This window comes from Electrona antarctica (assembly GCF_951216825.1).
Source record: "Electrona antarctica genome assembly, contig: scaffold_50, whole genome shotgun sequence".
Lineage (NCBI taxonomy): Eukaryota > Metazoa > Chordata > Actinopteri > Myctophiformes > Myctophidae > Electrona > Electrona antarctica.
The window spans coordinates 442,758-459,932 of NW_027636912.1; positions in this window are offsets into that span (position 1 = coordinate 442,758).

Sequence of the window (17,175 nt, forward strand, 5' to 3'; positions counted from 1 at the left end):
CTCTCCAAGTTAGACAAATACATTCTTATCTTTATGCACATCCAATATGCTCTTCACTGCATTATCCAGCGATATTATGCAACACAAAGGTATTAAGGCCTGATGGACTTTTCATCCCACTAACATTCTGAAAGAAGGAATACATCACTGGTTACAGACGACCACGTGGCCTAATGGATAAGGCGTCTGACTTCGAATCAGAAGATTGAGGGTTCGAGTCCCTTCGTGGTTGGTGTACTGTGTACATGTCAAAGTTCTATGGAATTCACCATAACTTGGTACTTGTAGATGTAACGGGTTGACTTTCGGTTAAACCTGAGTTTCAAGTTCCGGCAACTGATTGATATGCATGGCTGTGACTGTTTGCAGTATGATTGTTCCCAGTTAATCAAACCTGTTTTAGTTTGTGCCAACTAAAATGGAGGGTATTGAGCTCCATAACTATGATATACTTCAAAGCTGACCTTTGGCCTTGAAGAAACGGGAATGCACTGGATGCTTTGAATTTGCCAAAGTCAAGAAAGCACTCAGACTGCACAATGAAACCCCATGAGCCACTTTACAAACAGTTAGTTGCACAGAATTATGGGAAAAGCAGGCCTGTTAGCTCAGCTGGTCAGAGCGTGGTGCTAATAACGCCAAGGTCGCGGGTTCGATCCCCGTATGGGCCACATACTACAGATTAAAATGTATCCATGTGCATCTCTAACATGCAAAATCACTTTTGTCAGGCAAAAACTGTCTTTATGCACATCCAATATGTTCTTCACCACAGTATCCAGCACGATTGTGCCACCAAACACAGCCATAAGGCCTGATGGACATTTAGGAGGACTACCGTTCTGACAGAGAGTGTACAAAACTCTAAGGACCGCGTGTCCCGATGGATAAGGCGCCTGACTACGAATCAGGAGATTGAGGGTTCGAGTCCCTTCGTGGTCGTCAATCTGTGAAACTGTCAAACTTACCTGAAATGCACTGGGTGCTTTGACTTTGCCAAAATCAAGAAAACACTCAGGATCCATGAGCCACTTTACAAACAGTTAGTTGCAACAACTCATTCAGTAAGCAGGCCTGTTAGCTCAGCTGGTCAGAGCGTGGTGCTAATAAAGCCAAGGTCGCGGGTTCGATCCCCGTATGGGCCAGAGATTAGAATGTATCCATGTACATCTCTAAAATACAAAATCTCTTTTTCATCAGGCAAAAACTGTCTTTATGCACTTCACTACATTATCCAGCACGATTATGCCACCAAACACAGATTAGAATGAATCCATGTGCATCTCTAACTTGCAAATCTCTCCAAGTTAGACAAATACATTCTTATCTTTATGCACATCCAATATGCTCTTCACTGCATTATCCAGCGATATTATGCAACACAAAGGTATTAAGGCCTGATGGACTTTTCATCCCACTAACATTCTGAAAGAAGGAATACATCACTGCTTACAGACGACCACGTGGCCTAATGGATAAGGCGTCTGACTTCGAATCAGAAGATTGAGGGTTCGAGTCCCTTCGTGGTTGGTGTACTGTGTACATGTCAAAGTTCTATGGAATTCACCATAACTTGGTACTTGTAGATGTAACGGGTTGACTTTCGGTTAAACCTGAGTTTCAAGTTCCGGCAACTGATTGATATGCATGGCTGTGACTGTTTGCAGTATGATTGTTCCCAGTTAATCAAACCTGTTTTAGTTTGTGCCAACTAAAATGGAGGGTATTGAGCTCCATAACTATGATTTACTTCAAAGCTGACCTTTGGCCTTGAAGAAACGGGAATGCACTGGATGCTTTGAATTTGCCAAAGTCAAGAAAGCACTCAGACTGCACAATGAAACCCCATGAGCCACTTTGCAAACAGTTAGTTGCACAGAATTATGGGAAAAGCAGGCCTGTTAGCTCAGCTGGTCAGAGCGTGGTGCTAATAACGCCAAGGTCGCCGGTTCGATCCCCGTATGGGCCACATACTACAGATTAAAATGTATCCATGTGCATCTCTAACATGCAAAATCACTTTTGTCAGGCAAAAACTGTCTTTATGCACATCCAATATGTTCTTCACCACAGTATCCAGCACGATTGTGCCACCAAACACAGCCATAAGGCCTGATGGACATTTAGGAGGACTACCGTTCTGACAGAGAGTGTACAAAACTCTAAGGACCGCGTGGCCCAATGGATAAGGCGCCTGACTACGAATCAGGAGATTGAGGGTTCGAGTCCCTTCGTGGTCGTCAATCTGTGAAACTGTCAAACTTACCTGAAATGCACTGGGTGCTTTGACTTTGCAAAAATCAAGAAAACACTCAGGATCCATGAGCCACTTTACAAACAGTTAGTTGCAACAACTCATTCAGTAAGCAGGCCTGTTAGCTCAGCTGGTCAGAGCGTGGTGCTAATAACGCCAAGGTCGCGGGTTCGATCCCCGTATGGGCCAGAGATTAGAATGTATCCATGTACATCTCTAAAATACAAAATCTCTTTTTCATCAGGCAAAAACTGTCTTTATGCACTTCACTACATTATCCAGCACGATTATGCCACCAAACACAGATTATAATGAATCCATGTGCATCTCTAACTTGCAAATCTCTCCAAGTTAGACAAATACATTCTTATCTTTATGCACATCCAATATGCTCTTCACTGCATTATCCAGCGATATTATGCAACACAAAGGTATTAAGGCCTGATGGACTTTTCATCCCACTAACATTCTGAAAGAAGGAATACATCACTGGTTACAGACGACCACGTGGCCTAATGGATAAGGCGTCTGACTTCGAATCAGAAGATTGAGGGTTCGAGTCCCTTCGTGGTTGGTGTACTGTGTACATGTCAAAGTTCTATGGAATTCACCATAACTTGGTACTTGTAGATGTAACGGGTTGACTTTCGGTTAAACCTGAGTTTCAAGTTCCGGCAACTGATTGATATTGATATGCATGGCTGTGACTGTTTGCAGTATGATTGTTCCCAGTTAATCAAACCTGTTTTAGTTTGTGCCAACTAAAATGGAGGGTATTGAGCTCCATAACTATGATATACTTCAAAGCTGACCTTTGGCCTTGAAGAAACGGGAATGCACTGGATGCTTTGAATTTGCCAAAGCCAAGAAAGCACTCAGACTGCACAATGAAACCCCATGAGCCACTTTGCAAACAGTTAGTTGCACAGAATTATGGGAAAAGCAGGCCTGTTAGCTCAGCTGGTCAGAGCGTGGTGCTAATAACGCCAAGGTCGCGGGTTCGATCCCCGTATGGGCCACATACTACAGATTAAAATGTATCCATGTGCATCTCTAACATGCAAAATCACTTTTGTCAGGCAAAAACTGTCTTTATGCACATCAAATATGTTCTTCACCACAGTATCCAGCACGATTGTGCCACCAAACACAGCCATAAGGCCTGATGGACATTTAGGAGGACTACCGTTCTGACAGAGAGTGTACAAAACTCTAAGGACCGCGTGGCCCAATGGATAAGGCGCCTGACTACGAATCAGGAGATTGAGGGTTCGAGTCCCTTCGTGGTCGTCAATCTGTGAAACTGTCAAACTTACCTGAAATGCACTGGGTGCTTTGACTTTGCCAAAATCAAGAAAACACTCAGGATCCATGAGCCACTTTACAAACAGTTAGTTGCAACAACTCATTCAGTAAGCAGGCCTGTTAGCTCAGCTGGTCAGAGCGTGGTGCTAATAACGCCAAGGTCGCGGGTTCGATCCCCGTATGGGCCAGAGATTAGAATGTATCCATGTACATCTCTAAAATACAAAATCTCTTTTTCATCAGGCAAAAACTGTCTTTATGCACTTCACTACATTATCCAGCACGATTATGCCACCAAACACAGATTAGAATGAATCCATGTGCATCTCTAACTTGCAAATCTCTCCAAGTTAGACAAATACATTCTTATCTTTATGCACATCCAATATGCTCTTCACTGCATTATCCAGCGATATTATGCAACACAAAGGTATTAAGGCCTGATGGACTTTTCATCCCACTAACATTCTGAAAGAAGGAATACATCACTGGTTACAGACGACCACGTGGCCTAATGGATAAGGCGTCTGACTTCGAATCAGAAGATTGAGGGTTCGAGTCCCTTTGTGGTTGGTGTACTGTGTACATGTCAAAGTTCTATGGAATTCACCATAACTTGGTACTTGTAGATGTAACGGGTTGACTTTCGGTTAAACCTGAGTTTCAAGTTCTGGCAACTGATTGATATGCATGGCTGTGACTGTTTGCAGTATGATTGTTCCCAGTTAATCAAACCTGTTTTAGTTTGTGCCAACTAAAATGGAGGGTATTGAGCTCCATAACTATGATATACTTCAAAGCTGACCTTTGGCCTTGAAGAAACGGGAATGCACTGGATGCTTTGAATTTGCCAAAGCCAAGAAAGCACTCAGACTGCACAATGAAACCCCATGAGCCACTTTGCAAACAGTTAGTTGCACAGAATTATGGGAAAAGCAGGCCTGTTAGCTCAGCTGGTCAGAGCGTGGTGCTAATAACGCCAAGGTCGCGGGTTCGATCACCGTATGGGCCACATACTACAGATTAAAATGTATCCATGTGCATCTCTAACATGCAAAATCACTTTTGTCAGGCAAAAACTGTCTTTATGCACATCCAATATGTTCTTCACCACAGTATCCAGCACGATTGTGCCACCAAACACAGCCATAAGGCCTGATGGACATTTAGCAGCACTACCGTTCTGACAGAGAGTGTACAAAACTCTAAGGACCGCGTGGCCCAATGGATAAGGCGCCTGACTACGAATCAGGAGATTGAGGGTTCGAGTCCCTTCGTGGTCGTCAATCTGTGAAACTGTCAAACTTACCTGAAATGCACTGGGTGCTTTGACTTTGCCAAAATCAAGAAAACACTCAGGATCCATGAGCCACTTTACAAACAGTTAGTTGCAACAACTCATTCAGTAAGCAGGCCTGTTAGCTCAGCTGGTCAGAGCGTGGTGCTAATAACGCCAAGGTCGCGGGTTCGATCCCCGTATGGGCCAGAGATTAGAATGTATCCATGTACATCTCTAAAATACAAAATCTCTTTTTCATCAGGCAAAAACTGTCTTTATGCACTTCACTACATTATCCAGCACGATTATGCCACCAAACACAGATTAGAATGAATCCATGTGCATCTCTAACTTGCAAATCTCTCCAAGTTAGACAAATACATTCTTATCTTTATGCACATCCAATATGCTCTTCACTGCATTATCCAGCGATATTATGCAACACAAAGGTATTAAGGCCTGATGGACTTTTCATCCCACTAACATTCTGAAAGAAGGAATACATCACTGGTTACAGACGACCACGTGGCCTAATGGATAAGGCGTCTGACTTCGAGTCAGAAGATTGAGGGTTCGAGTCCCTTCGTGGTTGGTGTACTGTGTACATGTCAAAGTTCTATGGAATTCACCATAACTTGGTACTTGTAGATGTAACGGGTTGACTTTCGGTTAAACCTGAGTTTCAAGTTCCGGCAACTGATTGATATGCATGGCTGTGACTGTTTGCAGTATGACTGTTCCCAGTTAATCAAACCTGTTTTAGTTTGTGCCAACTAAAATGGAGGTTATTGAGATCCATAACTATGATATACTTCAAAGCTGACCTTTGGCCTTGAAGAAACGGGAATGCACTGGATGCTTTGAATTTGCCAAAGTCAAGAAAGCACTCAGACTGCACAATGAAACCCCATGAGCCACTTTGCAAACAGTTAGTTGCACAGAATTATGGGAAAAGCAGGCCTGTTAGCTCAGCTGGTCAGAGCGTGGTGCTAATAACGCCAAAGTCGCGGGTTCGATCCCCGTATGGGCCACATACTACAGATTAAAATGTATCCATGTGCATCTCTAACATGCAAAATCACTTTTGTCAGGCAAAAACTGTCTTTATGCACATCCAATATGTTCTTCACCACAGTATCCAGCACGATTGTGCCACCAAACACAGCCATAAGGCCTGATGGACATTTAGGAGGACTACCGTTCTGACAGAGAGTGTACAAAACTCTAAGGACCGTGTGGCCCAATGGATAAGGCGCCTGACTACGAATCAGGAGATTGAGGGTTCGAGTCCCTTCGTGGTCGTCAATCTGTGAAACCATAGATATTAAGAAATAGATGCCTCATTTGCCGCTGCAGTTCATTGGAGCGACGTGTATCCCAATGAAGGCGGAAGTGCAGTGCTGAAGGCTTTTTTTTTTTTTTTAAACAAATCTTTATAACAGTCATGACCGTATACATTACAATACAAAACAAGACAAACAAACAAACACAAACAACAAAGTTATTAACAATACAACATCAGAGCCAGGGGGATTAGATTACTAACAGAAAACATTAAAGAGTGAACACAAAGCAACAGTTCTCCGCAGCTTTATTATTTAGAAGCGCTGAAGGCATTTGCTGAAGGCGACTCCTCCATGTCTCTCGCTGTCACTCAAGTGGCTACTGGCCAATCACAGCGCGTCTTTTCCGGGACTTATGTTACGCACGCGGAAGCTTGACAAGCTTCCGCTTTGCTTCCGCTATTCTTCGCAAGGAATGTCGGGAAAATAGTGCCTTCAATTTTGACACACGCCTCAGAGCCGGAAGGGGCGTCTATGTATATATGTCTATGTGTGAAACTGTCAAACTTACCTGAAATGCACTGGGTGCTTTGACTTTGCCAAAATCAAGAAAACACTCAGGATCCATGAGCCACTTTACAAACAGTTAGTTGCAACAACTCATTCAGTAAGCAGGCCTGTTAGCTCAGCTGGTCAGAGCGTGGTGCTAATAACGCCAAGGTCGCGGGTTCGATCCCCGTATGGGCCAGAGATTAGAATGTATCCATGTACATCTCTAAAATACAAAATCTCTTTTTCATCAGGCAAAAACTGTCTTTATGCACTTCACTACATTATCCAGCACGATTATGCCACCAAACACAGATTAGAATGAATCCATGTGCATCTCTAACTTGCAAAATTCTCCAAGTTAGACAAATACATTCTTATCTTTATGCACATCCAATATGCTCTTCACTGCATTATCCAGCGATATTATGCAACACAAAGGTATTAAGGCCTGATGGACTTTTCATCCCACTAACATTCTGAAAGAAGGAATACATCACTGGTTACAGACGACCACGTGGCCTAATGGATAAGGCGTCTGACTTCGAATCAGAAGATTGAGGGTTCGAGTCCCTTCGTGGTTGGTGTACTGTGTACATGTCAAAGTTCTATGGAATTCACCATAACTTGGTACTTGTAGATGTAACGGGTTGACTTTCGGTTAAACCTGAGTTTCAAGTTCCGGCAACTGATTGATATGCATGGCTGTGACTGTTTGCAGTATGATTGTTCCCAGTTAATCAAACCTGTTTTAGTTTGTGCCAACTAAAATGGAGGGTATTGAGCTCCATAACTATGATATACTTCAAAGCTGACCTTTGGCCTTGAAGAAACGGGAATGCACTGGATGATTTGAATTTGCCAAAGTCAAGAAAGCACTCAGACTGCACAATGAAACCCCATGAGCCACTTTGCAAACAGTTAGTTGCACAGAATTATGGGAAAAGCAGGCCTGTTAGCTCAGCTGGTCAGAGCGTGGTGCTAATAACGCCAAGGTCGCGGGTTCGATCCCCGTATGGGCCACATACTACAGATTAAAATGTATCCATCTGCATCTCTAACATGCAAAATCACTTTTGTCAGGCAAAAACTGTCTTTATGCACATCCAATATGTTCTTCACCACAGTATCCAGCACGATTGTGCCACCAAACACAGCCATAAGGCCTGATGGACATTTAGGAGGACTACCGTTCTGACAGAGAGTGTACAAAACTCTAAGGACCGCGTGGCCCAATGGATAAGGCGCCTGACTACGAATCAGGAGATTGAGGGTTCGAGTCCCTTCGTGGTGGTCAATCTGTGAAACTGTCAAACTTACCTGAAATGCACTGGGTGCTTTGACTTTGCCAAAATCAAGAAGACACTCAGGATCCATGAGCCACTTTACAAACAGTTAGTTGCAACAACTCATTCAGTAAGCAGGCCTGTTAGCTCAGCTGGTCAGAGCGTGGTGCTAATAACGGCAAGGTCGCGGGTTCGATCCCCGTATGGGCCAGAGATTAGAATGTATCCATGTACATCTCTAAAATACAAAATCTCTTTTTCATCAGGCAAAAACTGTCTTTATGCACTTCACTACATTATCCAGCACGATTATGCCACCAAACACAGATTAGAATGAATCCATGTGCATCTCTAACTTGCAAATCTCTCCAAGTTAGACAAATACATTCTTATCTTTATGCACATCCAATATGCTCTTCACTGCATTATCCAGCGATATTATGCAACACAAAGGTATTAAGGCCTGATGGACTTTTCATCCCACTAACATTCTGAAAGAAGGAATACATCACTGGTTACAGACGACCACGTGGCCTAATGGATAAGCCGTCTGACTTCGAATCAGAAGATTGAGGGTTCGAGTCCCTTCGTGGTTGGTGTACTGTGTACATGTCAAAGTTCTATGGAATTCACCATAACTTGGTACTTGTAGATGTAACGGGTTGACTTTCGGTTAAACCTGAGTTTCAAGTTCCGGCAACTGATTGATATGCATGGCTGTGACTGTTTGCAGTATGATTGTTCCCAGTTAATCAAACCTGTTTTAGTTTGTGCCAACTAAAATGGAGGGTATTGAGCTCCATAACTATGATATACTTCAAAGCTGACCTTTGGCCTTGAAGAAACGGGAATGCACTGGATGATTTGAATTTGCCAAAGTCAAGAAAGCACTCAGACTGCACAATGAAACCCCATGAGCCACTTTGCAAACAGTTAGTTGCACAGAATTATGGGAAAAGCAGGCCTGTTAGCTCAGCTGGTCAGAGCGTGGTGCTAATAACGCCAAGGTCGCGGGTTCGATCCCCGTATGGGCCACATACTACAGATTAAAATGTATCCATCTGCATCTCTAACATGCAAAATCACTTTTGTCAGGCAAAAACTGTCTTTATGCACATCCAATATGTTCTTCACCACAGTATCCAGCACGATTGTGCCACCAAACACAGCCATAAGGCCTGATGGACATTTAGGAGGACTACCGTTCTGACAGAGAGTGTACAAAACTCTAAGGACCGCGTGGCCCAATGGATAAGGCGCCTGACTACGAATCAGGAGATTGAGGTTTCGAGTCCCTTCGTGGTGGTCAATCTGTGAAACTGTCAAACTTACCTGAAATGCACTGGGTGCTTTGACTTTGCCAAAATCAAGAAGACACTCAGGATCCATGAGCCACTTTACAAACAGTTAGTTGCAACAACTCATTCAGTAAGCAGGCCTGTTAGCTCAGCTGGTCAGAGCGTGGTGCTAATAACGGCAAGGTCGCGGGTTCGATCCCCGTATGGGCCAGAGATTAGAATGTATCCATGTACATCTCTAAAATACAAAATCTCTTTTTCATCAGGCAAAAACTGTCTTTATGCACTTCACTACATTATCCAGCACGATTATGCCACCAAACACAGATTAGAATGAATCCATGTGCATCTCTAACTTGCAAATCTTTCCAAGTTAGACAAATACATTCTTATCTTTATGCACATCCAATATGCTCTTCACTGCATTATCCAGCGATATTATGCAACACAAAGGTATTAAGGCCTGATGGACTTTTCATCCCACTAACATTCTGAAAGAAGGAATACATCACTGGTTACAGACGACCACGTGGCCTAATGGATAAGGCGTCTGACTTCGAATCAGAAGATTGAGGGTTCGAGTCCCTTCGTGGTTGGTGTACTGTGTACATGTCAAAGTTCTATGGAATTCACCATAACTTGGTACTTGTAGATGTAACGGGTTGACTTTCGGTTAAACCTGAGTTTCAAGTTCCGGCAACTGATTGGTATGCATGGCTGTGACTGTTTGCAGTATGATTGTTCCCAGTTAATCAAACCTGTTTTAGTTTGTGCCAACTAAAATGGAGGGTATTGAGCTCCATAACTATGATATACTTCAAAGCTGACCTTTGGCCTTGAAGAAACGGGAATGCACTGGATGCTTTGAATTTGCCAAAGCCAAGAAAGCACTCAGACTGCACAATGAAACCCCATGAGCCACTTTGCAAACAGTTAGTTGCACAGAATTATGGGAAAAGCAGGCCTGTTAGCTCAGCTGGTCAGAGCGTGGTGCTAATAACGCCAAGGTCGCGGGTTCGATCCCAGTATGGGCCACATACTACAGATTAAAATGTATCCATGTGCATCTCTAACATGCAAAATCACTTTTGTCAGGCAAAAACTGTCTTTATGCACATCCAATATGTTCTTCACCACAGTATCCAGCACGATTGTGCCACCAAACACAGCCATAAGGCCTGATGGACATTTAGGAGGACTACCGTTCTGACAGAGAGTGTACAAAACTCTAAGGACCGCGTGGCCCAATGGATAAGGCGCCTGACTACGAATCAGGAGATTGAGGGTTCGAGTCCCTTCGTGGTCGTCAATCTGTGAAACTGTCAAACTTACCTGAAATGCACTGGGTGCTTTGACTTTGCCAAAATCAAGAAAACACTCAGGATCCTTGAGCCACTTTACAAACAGTTAGTTGCAACAACTCATTCAGTAAGCAGGCCTGTTAGCTCAGCTGGTCAGAGCGTGGTGCTAATAACGCCAAGGTCAAGGGTTCGATCCCCGTATGGGCCAGAGATTAGAATGTATCCATGTACATCTCTAAAATACAAAATCTCTTTTTCATCAGGCAAAAACTGTCTTTATGCACTTCACTACATTATCCAGCACGATTATGCCACCAAACACAGATTAGAATGAATCCATGTGCATCTCTAACTTGCAAATCTCTCCAAGTTAGACAAATACATTCTTATCTTCATGCACATCCAATATGCTCTTCACTGCATTATCCAGCGATATTATGCAACACAAAGGTATTAAGGCCTGATGGACTTTTCATCCCACTAACATTCTGAAAGAAGGAATACATCACTGGTTGCAGACGACCACGTGGCCTAATGGATAAGGTGTCTGACTTCGAATCAGAAGATTGAGGGTTCGAGTCCCTTCGTGGTTGGTGTACTGTGTACATGTCAAAGTTCTATGGAATTCACCATAACTTGGTACTTGTAGATGTAACGGGTTGACTTTCGGTTAAACCTGAGTTTCAAGTTCCGGCAACTGATTGATATGCATGGCTGTGACTGTTTGCAGTATGATTGTTCCCACTTAATCAAACCTGTTTTAGTTTGTGCCAACTAAAATGGAGGGTATTGAGCTCCATAACTATGATATACTTCAAAGCTGACCTTTGGCCTTGAAGAAACGGGAATGCACTGGATGCTTTGAATTTGCCAAAGTCAAGAAAGCACTCAGACTGCACAATGAAACCCCATGAGCCACTTTGCAAACAGTTAGTTGCACAGAATTATGGGAAAAGCAGGCCTGTTAGCTCAGCTGGTCAGAGCGTGGTGCTAATAACGCCAAGGTCGCGGGTTCGACCCCCGTATGGGCCACATACTACAGATTAAAATGTATCCATGTGCATCTCTAACATGCAAAATCTATTTTGTCAGGCAAAAACTGTCTTTATGCACATCCAATATGTTCTTCACCACAGTATCCAGCACGATTGTGCCACCAAACACAGCCATAAGGCCTGATGGACATTTAGGAGGACTACCGTTCTGACAGAGAGTGTACAAAACTCTAAGGACCGCGTGGCCCAATGGATAAGGCACCTGACTACGAATCAGGAGATTGAGGGTTCGAGTCCCTTCGTGGTCGTCAATCTGTGAAACTGTCAAACTTACCTGAAATGCACTGGGTGCTTTGACTTTGCCAAAATCAAGAAAACACTCAGGATCCATGAGCCACTTTACAAACAGTTAGTTGCAACAACTCATTCAGTAAGCAGGCCTGTTAGCTCAGCTGGTCAGAGCGTGGTGCTAATAAAGCCAAGGTCGCGGGTTCGATCCCCGTATGGGCCAGAGATTAGAATGTATCCATGTACATCTCTAAAATACAAAATCTCTTTTTCATCAGGCAAAAACTGTCTTTATGCACTTCACTACATTATCCAGCACGATTATGCCACCAAACACAGATTAGAATGAATCCATGTGCATCTCTAACTTGCAAATCTCTCCAAGTTAGACAAATACATTCTTATCTTTATGCACATCCAATATGCTCTTCACTGCATTATCCAGCGATATTATGCAACACAAAGGTATTAAGGCCTGATGGACTTTTCATCCCACTAACATTCTGAAAGAAGGAATACATCACTGGTTACAGACGACCTCGTGGCCTAATGGATAAGGCGTCTGACTTCGAATCAGAAGATTGAGGGTTCGAGTCCCTTCGTGGTTGGTGTACTGTGTACATGTCAAAGTTCTATGGAATTCACCATAACTTGGTACTTGTAGATGTAACGGGTTGACTTTCGGTTAAACCTGAGTTTCAAGTTCCGGCAACTGATTGATATGCATGGCTGTGACTGTTTGCAGTATGATTGTTCCCACTTAATCAAACCTGTTTTAGTTTGTGCCAACTAAAATGGAGGGTATTGAGCTCCATAACTATGATATACTTCAAAGCTGACCTTTGGCCTTGAAGAAACGGGAATGCACTGGATGCTTTGAATTTGCCAAAGTCAAGAAAGCACTCAGACTGCACAATGAAACCCCATGAGCCACTTTGCAAACAGTTAGTTGCACAGAATTATGGGAAAAGCAGGCCTGTTAGCTCAGCTGGTCAGAGCGTGGTGCTAATAACGCCAAGGTCGCGGGTTCGACCCCCGTATGGGCCACATACTACAGATTAAAATGTATCCATGTGCATCTCTAACATGCAAAATCTATTTTGTCAGGCAAAAACTGTCTTTATGCACATCCAATATGTTCTTCACCACAGTATCCAGCACGATTGTGCCACCAAACACAGCCATAAGGCCTGATGGACATTTAGGAGGACTACCGTTCTGACAGAGAGTGTACAAAACTCTAAGGACCGCGTGGCCCAATGGATAAGGCGCCTGACTACGAATCAGGAGATTGAGGGTTCGAGTCCCTTCGTGGTCGTCAATCTGTGAAACTGTCAAACTTACCTGAAATGCACTGGGTGCTTTGACTTTGCCAAAATCAAGAAAACACTCAGGATCCATGAGCCACTTTACAAACAGTTAGTTGCAACAACTCATTCAGTAAGCAGGCCTGTTAGCTCAGCTGGTCAGAGCGTGGTGCTAATAAAGCCAAGGTCGCGGGTTCGATCCCCGTTTGGGCCAGAGATTAGAATGTATCCATGTACATCTCTAAAATACAAAATCTCTTTTTCATCAGGCAAAAACTGTCTTTATGCACTTCACTACATTATCCAGCACGATTATGCCACCAAACACAGATTAGAATGAATCCATGTGCATCTCTAACTTGCAAATCTCTCCAAGTTAGACAAATACATTCTTATCTTTATGCACATCCAATATGCTCTTCACTGCATTATCCAGCGATATTATGCAACACAAAGGTATTAAGGCCTGATGGACTTTTCATCCCACTAACATTCTGAAAGAAGGAATACATCACTGGTTACAGACGACCACGTGGCCTAATGGATAAGGCGTCTGACTTCGAATCAGAAGATTGAGGGTTCGAGTCCCTTCGTGGTTGGTGTACTGTGTACATGTCAAAGTTCTATGGAATTCACCATAACTTGGTACTTGTAGATGTAACGGGTTGACTTTCGGTTAAACCTGAGTTTCAAGTTCCGGCAACTGATTGATATGCATGGCTGTGACTGTTTGCAGTATGATTGTTCCCAGTTAATCAAACCTGTTTTAGTTTGTGCCAACTAAAATGGAGGGTATTGAGCTCCATAACCATAGATATTAAGAAATAGATGCCTCATTTGCCGCTGCAGTTCATTGGAGCGACGTGTATCCCAATGAAGGCGGAAGTGCAGTGCTGAAGGCTTTTTTTTTTTTTTTTTTAAACAAATCTTTATAACAGTCATGACCGTATACATTACAATACAAAACAAGACAAACAAACACAAACAACAAAGTTATTAACAATACAACATCAGAGCCAGGGGGATTAGATTACTAACAGAAAACATTAAAGAGTGAACACAAAGCAACAGTTCTCCGCAGCTTAGAAGTGCTGAAGGCATTTGCTGAAGGCGACTGCGTCGCTCCCCAAGTGACGTCACTCATGTGACTCCTCCATGTCTCTCGCTGTCACTCAAGTGACTACTGGCCAATCACAGCGCGTCTTTTCCGGGACTTATGTTACGCACGCGGAAGCTTGACAAGCTTCCGCTTTGCTTCCGCTATTCTTCGCAAGGAATGTCGGGAAAATAGTGCCTTCAATTTTGACACACGCCTCAGAGCCGGAAGGGGCGTCTATGTATATATGTCTATGTCCATAACTATGATATACTTCAAAGCTGACCTTTGGCCTTGAAGAAACGGGAATGCACTGGATGCTTTGAATTTGCCAAAGCCAAGAAAGCACTCAGACTGCACAATGAAACCCCATGAGCCACTTTGCAAACAGTTAGTTGCACAGAATTATGGGAAAAGCAGGCCTGTTAGCTCAGCTGGTCAGAGCGTGGTGCTAATAACGCCAAGGTCGCGGGTTCGATCCCCGTATGGGCCACATACTACAGATTAAAATGTATCCATGTGCATCTCTAACATGCAAAATCACTTTTGTCAGGCAAAAACTGTCTTTATGCACATCCAATATGTTCTTCACCACAGTATCCAGCACGATTGTGCCACCAAACACAGCCATAAGGCCTGATGGACATTTAGCAGGACTACCGTTCTGACAGAGAGTGGACAAAACTCTAAGGACCGCGTGGCCCAATGGATAAGGCGCCTGACTACGAATGAGGAGATTGAGGGTTCGAGTCCCTTCGTGGTCGTCAATCTGTGAAACTGTCAAACTTACCTGAAATGCACTGGGTGCTACTGCTTTGACTTTGCCAAAATCAAGAAAACACTCAGGATCCATGAGCCACTTTACAAACAGTTAGTTGCAACAACTCATTCAGTAAGCAGGCCTGTTAGCTCAGCTGGTCAGAGCGTGGTGCTAATAACGCCAAGGTCGTGGGTTCGATCCCCTTATGGGCCAGAGATTAGAATGTATCCAAGTACATCTCTAAAATACAAAATCTCTTTTGCATCAGGCAAAAACTGTCTTTATGCACTTCACTACATTATCCAGCACGATTATGCCACCAAACACAGATTAGAATGAATCCATGTGCATCTCTAACTTGCAAATCTCTCCAAGTTAGACAAATACATTCTTATCTTTATGCACATCCAATATGCTCTTCACTGCATTATCCAGCGATATTATGCAACACAAAGGTATTAAGGCCTGATGGACTTTTCATCCCACTAACATTCTGAAAGAAGGAATACATCACTGGTTACAGACGACCACGTGGCCTAATGGATAAGGCGTCTGACTTCGAATCAGAAGATTGTAGGTTCGATTCCCTTCGTGGTTGGTGTACTGTGTACATGTCAAAGTTCTATGGAATTCACCATAACTTGGTACTTGTAGATGTAACGGGTTGACTTTCGGTTAAACCTGAGTTTCAAGTTCCGGCAACTGATTGATATGCATGGCTGTGACTGTTTGCAGTATGATTGTTCCCAGTTAATCAAACCTGTTTTAGTTTGTGCCAACTAAAATGGAGGGTATTGAGCTCCATAACTATGATATACTTCAAAGCTGACCTTTGGCCTTGAAGAAACGGGAATGCACTGGATGCTTTGAATTTGCCAAAGTCAAGAAAGCACTCAGACTGCACAATGAAACCCCATGAGCCACTTTGCAAACAGTTAGTTGCACAGAATTATGGGAAAAGCACGCCTGTTAGCTCAGCTGGTCAGAGCGTGGTGCTAATAACGCCAAGGTCGCGGGTTCGATCCCCGTATGGGCCACATACTACAGATTAAAATGTATCCATGTGCATCTCTAACATGCAAAATCACTTTTGTCAGGCAAAAACTGTCTTTATGCACATCCAATATGTTCTTCACCACAGTATCCAGCACGATTGTGCCACCAAACACAGCCATAAGGCCTGATTGACATTTAGGAGGACTACCGTTCTGACAGAGAGTGTACAAAACTCTAAGGACCGCGTGGCCCAATGGATAAGGCGCCTGACTACGAATCAGGAGATTGAGGGTTCGAGTCCCTTCGTGGTCGTCAATCTGTGAAACTGTCAAACTTACCTGAAATGCACTGGGTGCTCTGACTTTGCCAAAATCAAGAAAACACTCAGGATCCATGAGCCACTTTACAAACAGTTAGTTGCAACAACTCATTCAGTAAGCAGGCCTGTTAGCTCAGCTGGTCAGAGCGTGGTGCTAATAACGCCAAGGTCGCGGGTTCGATCCCCGTATGGGCCAGAGATTAGAATGTATCCATGTACATCTCTAAAATACAAAATCTCTTTTTCATCAGGCAAAAACTGTCTTTATGCACTTCACTACATTATCCAGCACGATTATGCCACCAAACACAGATTAGAATGAATCCATGTGCATCTCTAACTTGCAAATCTCTCCAAGTTAGACAAATACATTCTTATCTTTATGCACATCCAATATGCTCTTCACTGCATTATCCAGCGATATTATGCAACACAAAGGTATTAAGGCCTGATGGACTTTTCATCCCACTAACATTCTGAAAGAAGGAATACATCACTGGTTACAGACGACCACGTGGCCTAATGGATAAGGCGTCTGACTTCGAATCAGAAGATTGGGGGTTCGAGTCCCTTCGTGGTTGGTGTACTGTGTACATGTCAAAGTTCTATGGAATTCACCATAACTTGGTACTTGTAGATGTAACGGGTTGACTTTCGGTTAAACCTGAGTTTCAAGTTCCGGCAACTGATTGATATTGATATGCATGGCTGTGACTGTTTGCAGTATGATTGTTCCCAGTTAATCAAACCTGTTTTAGTTTGTGCCAACTAAAATGGAGGGTATTGAGCTCCATAACTATGATATACTTCAAAGCTGACCTTTGGCCTTGAAGAAACGGGAATGCACTGGATGCTTTGA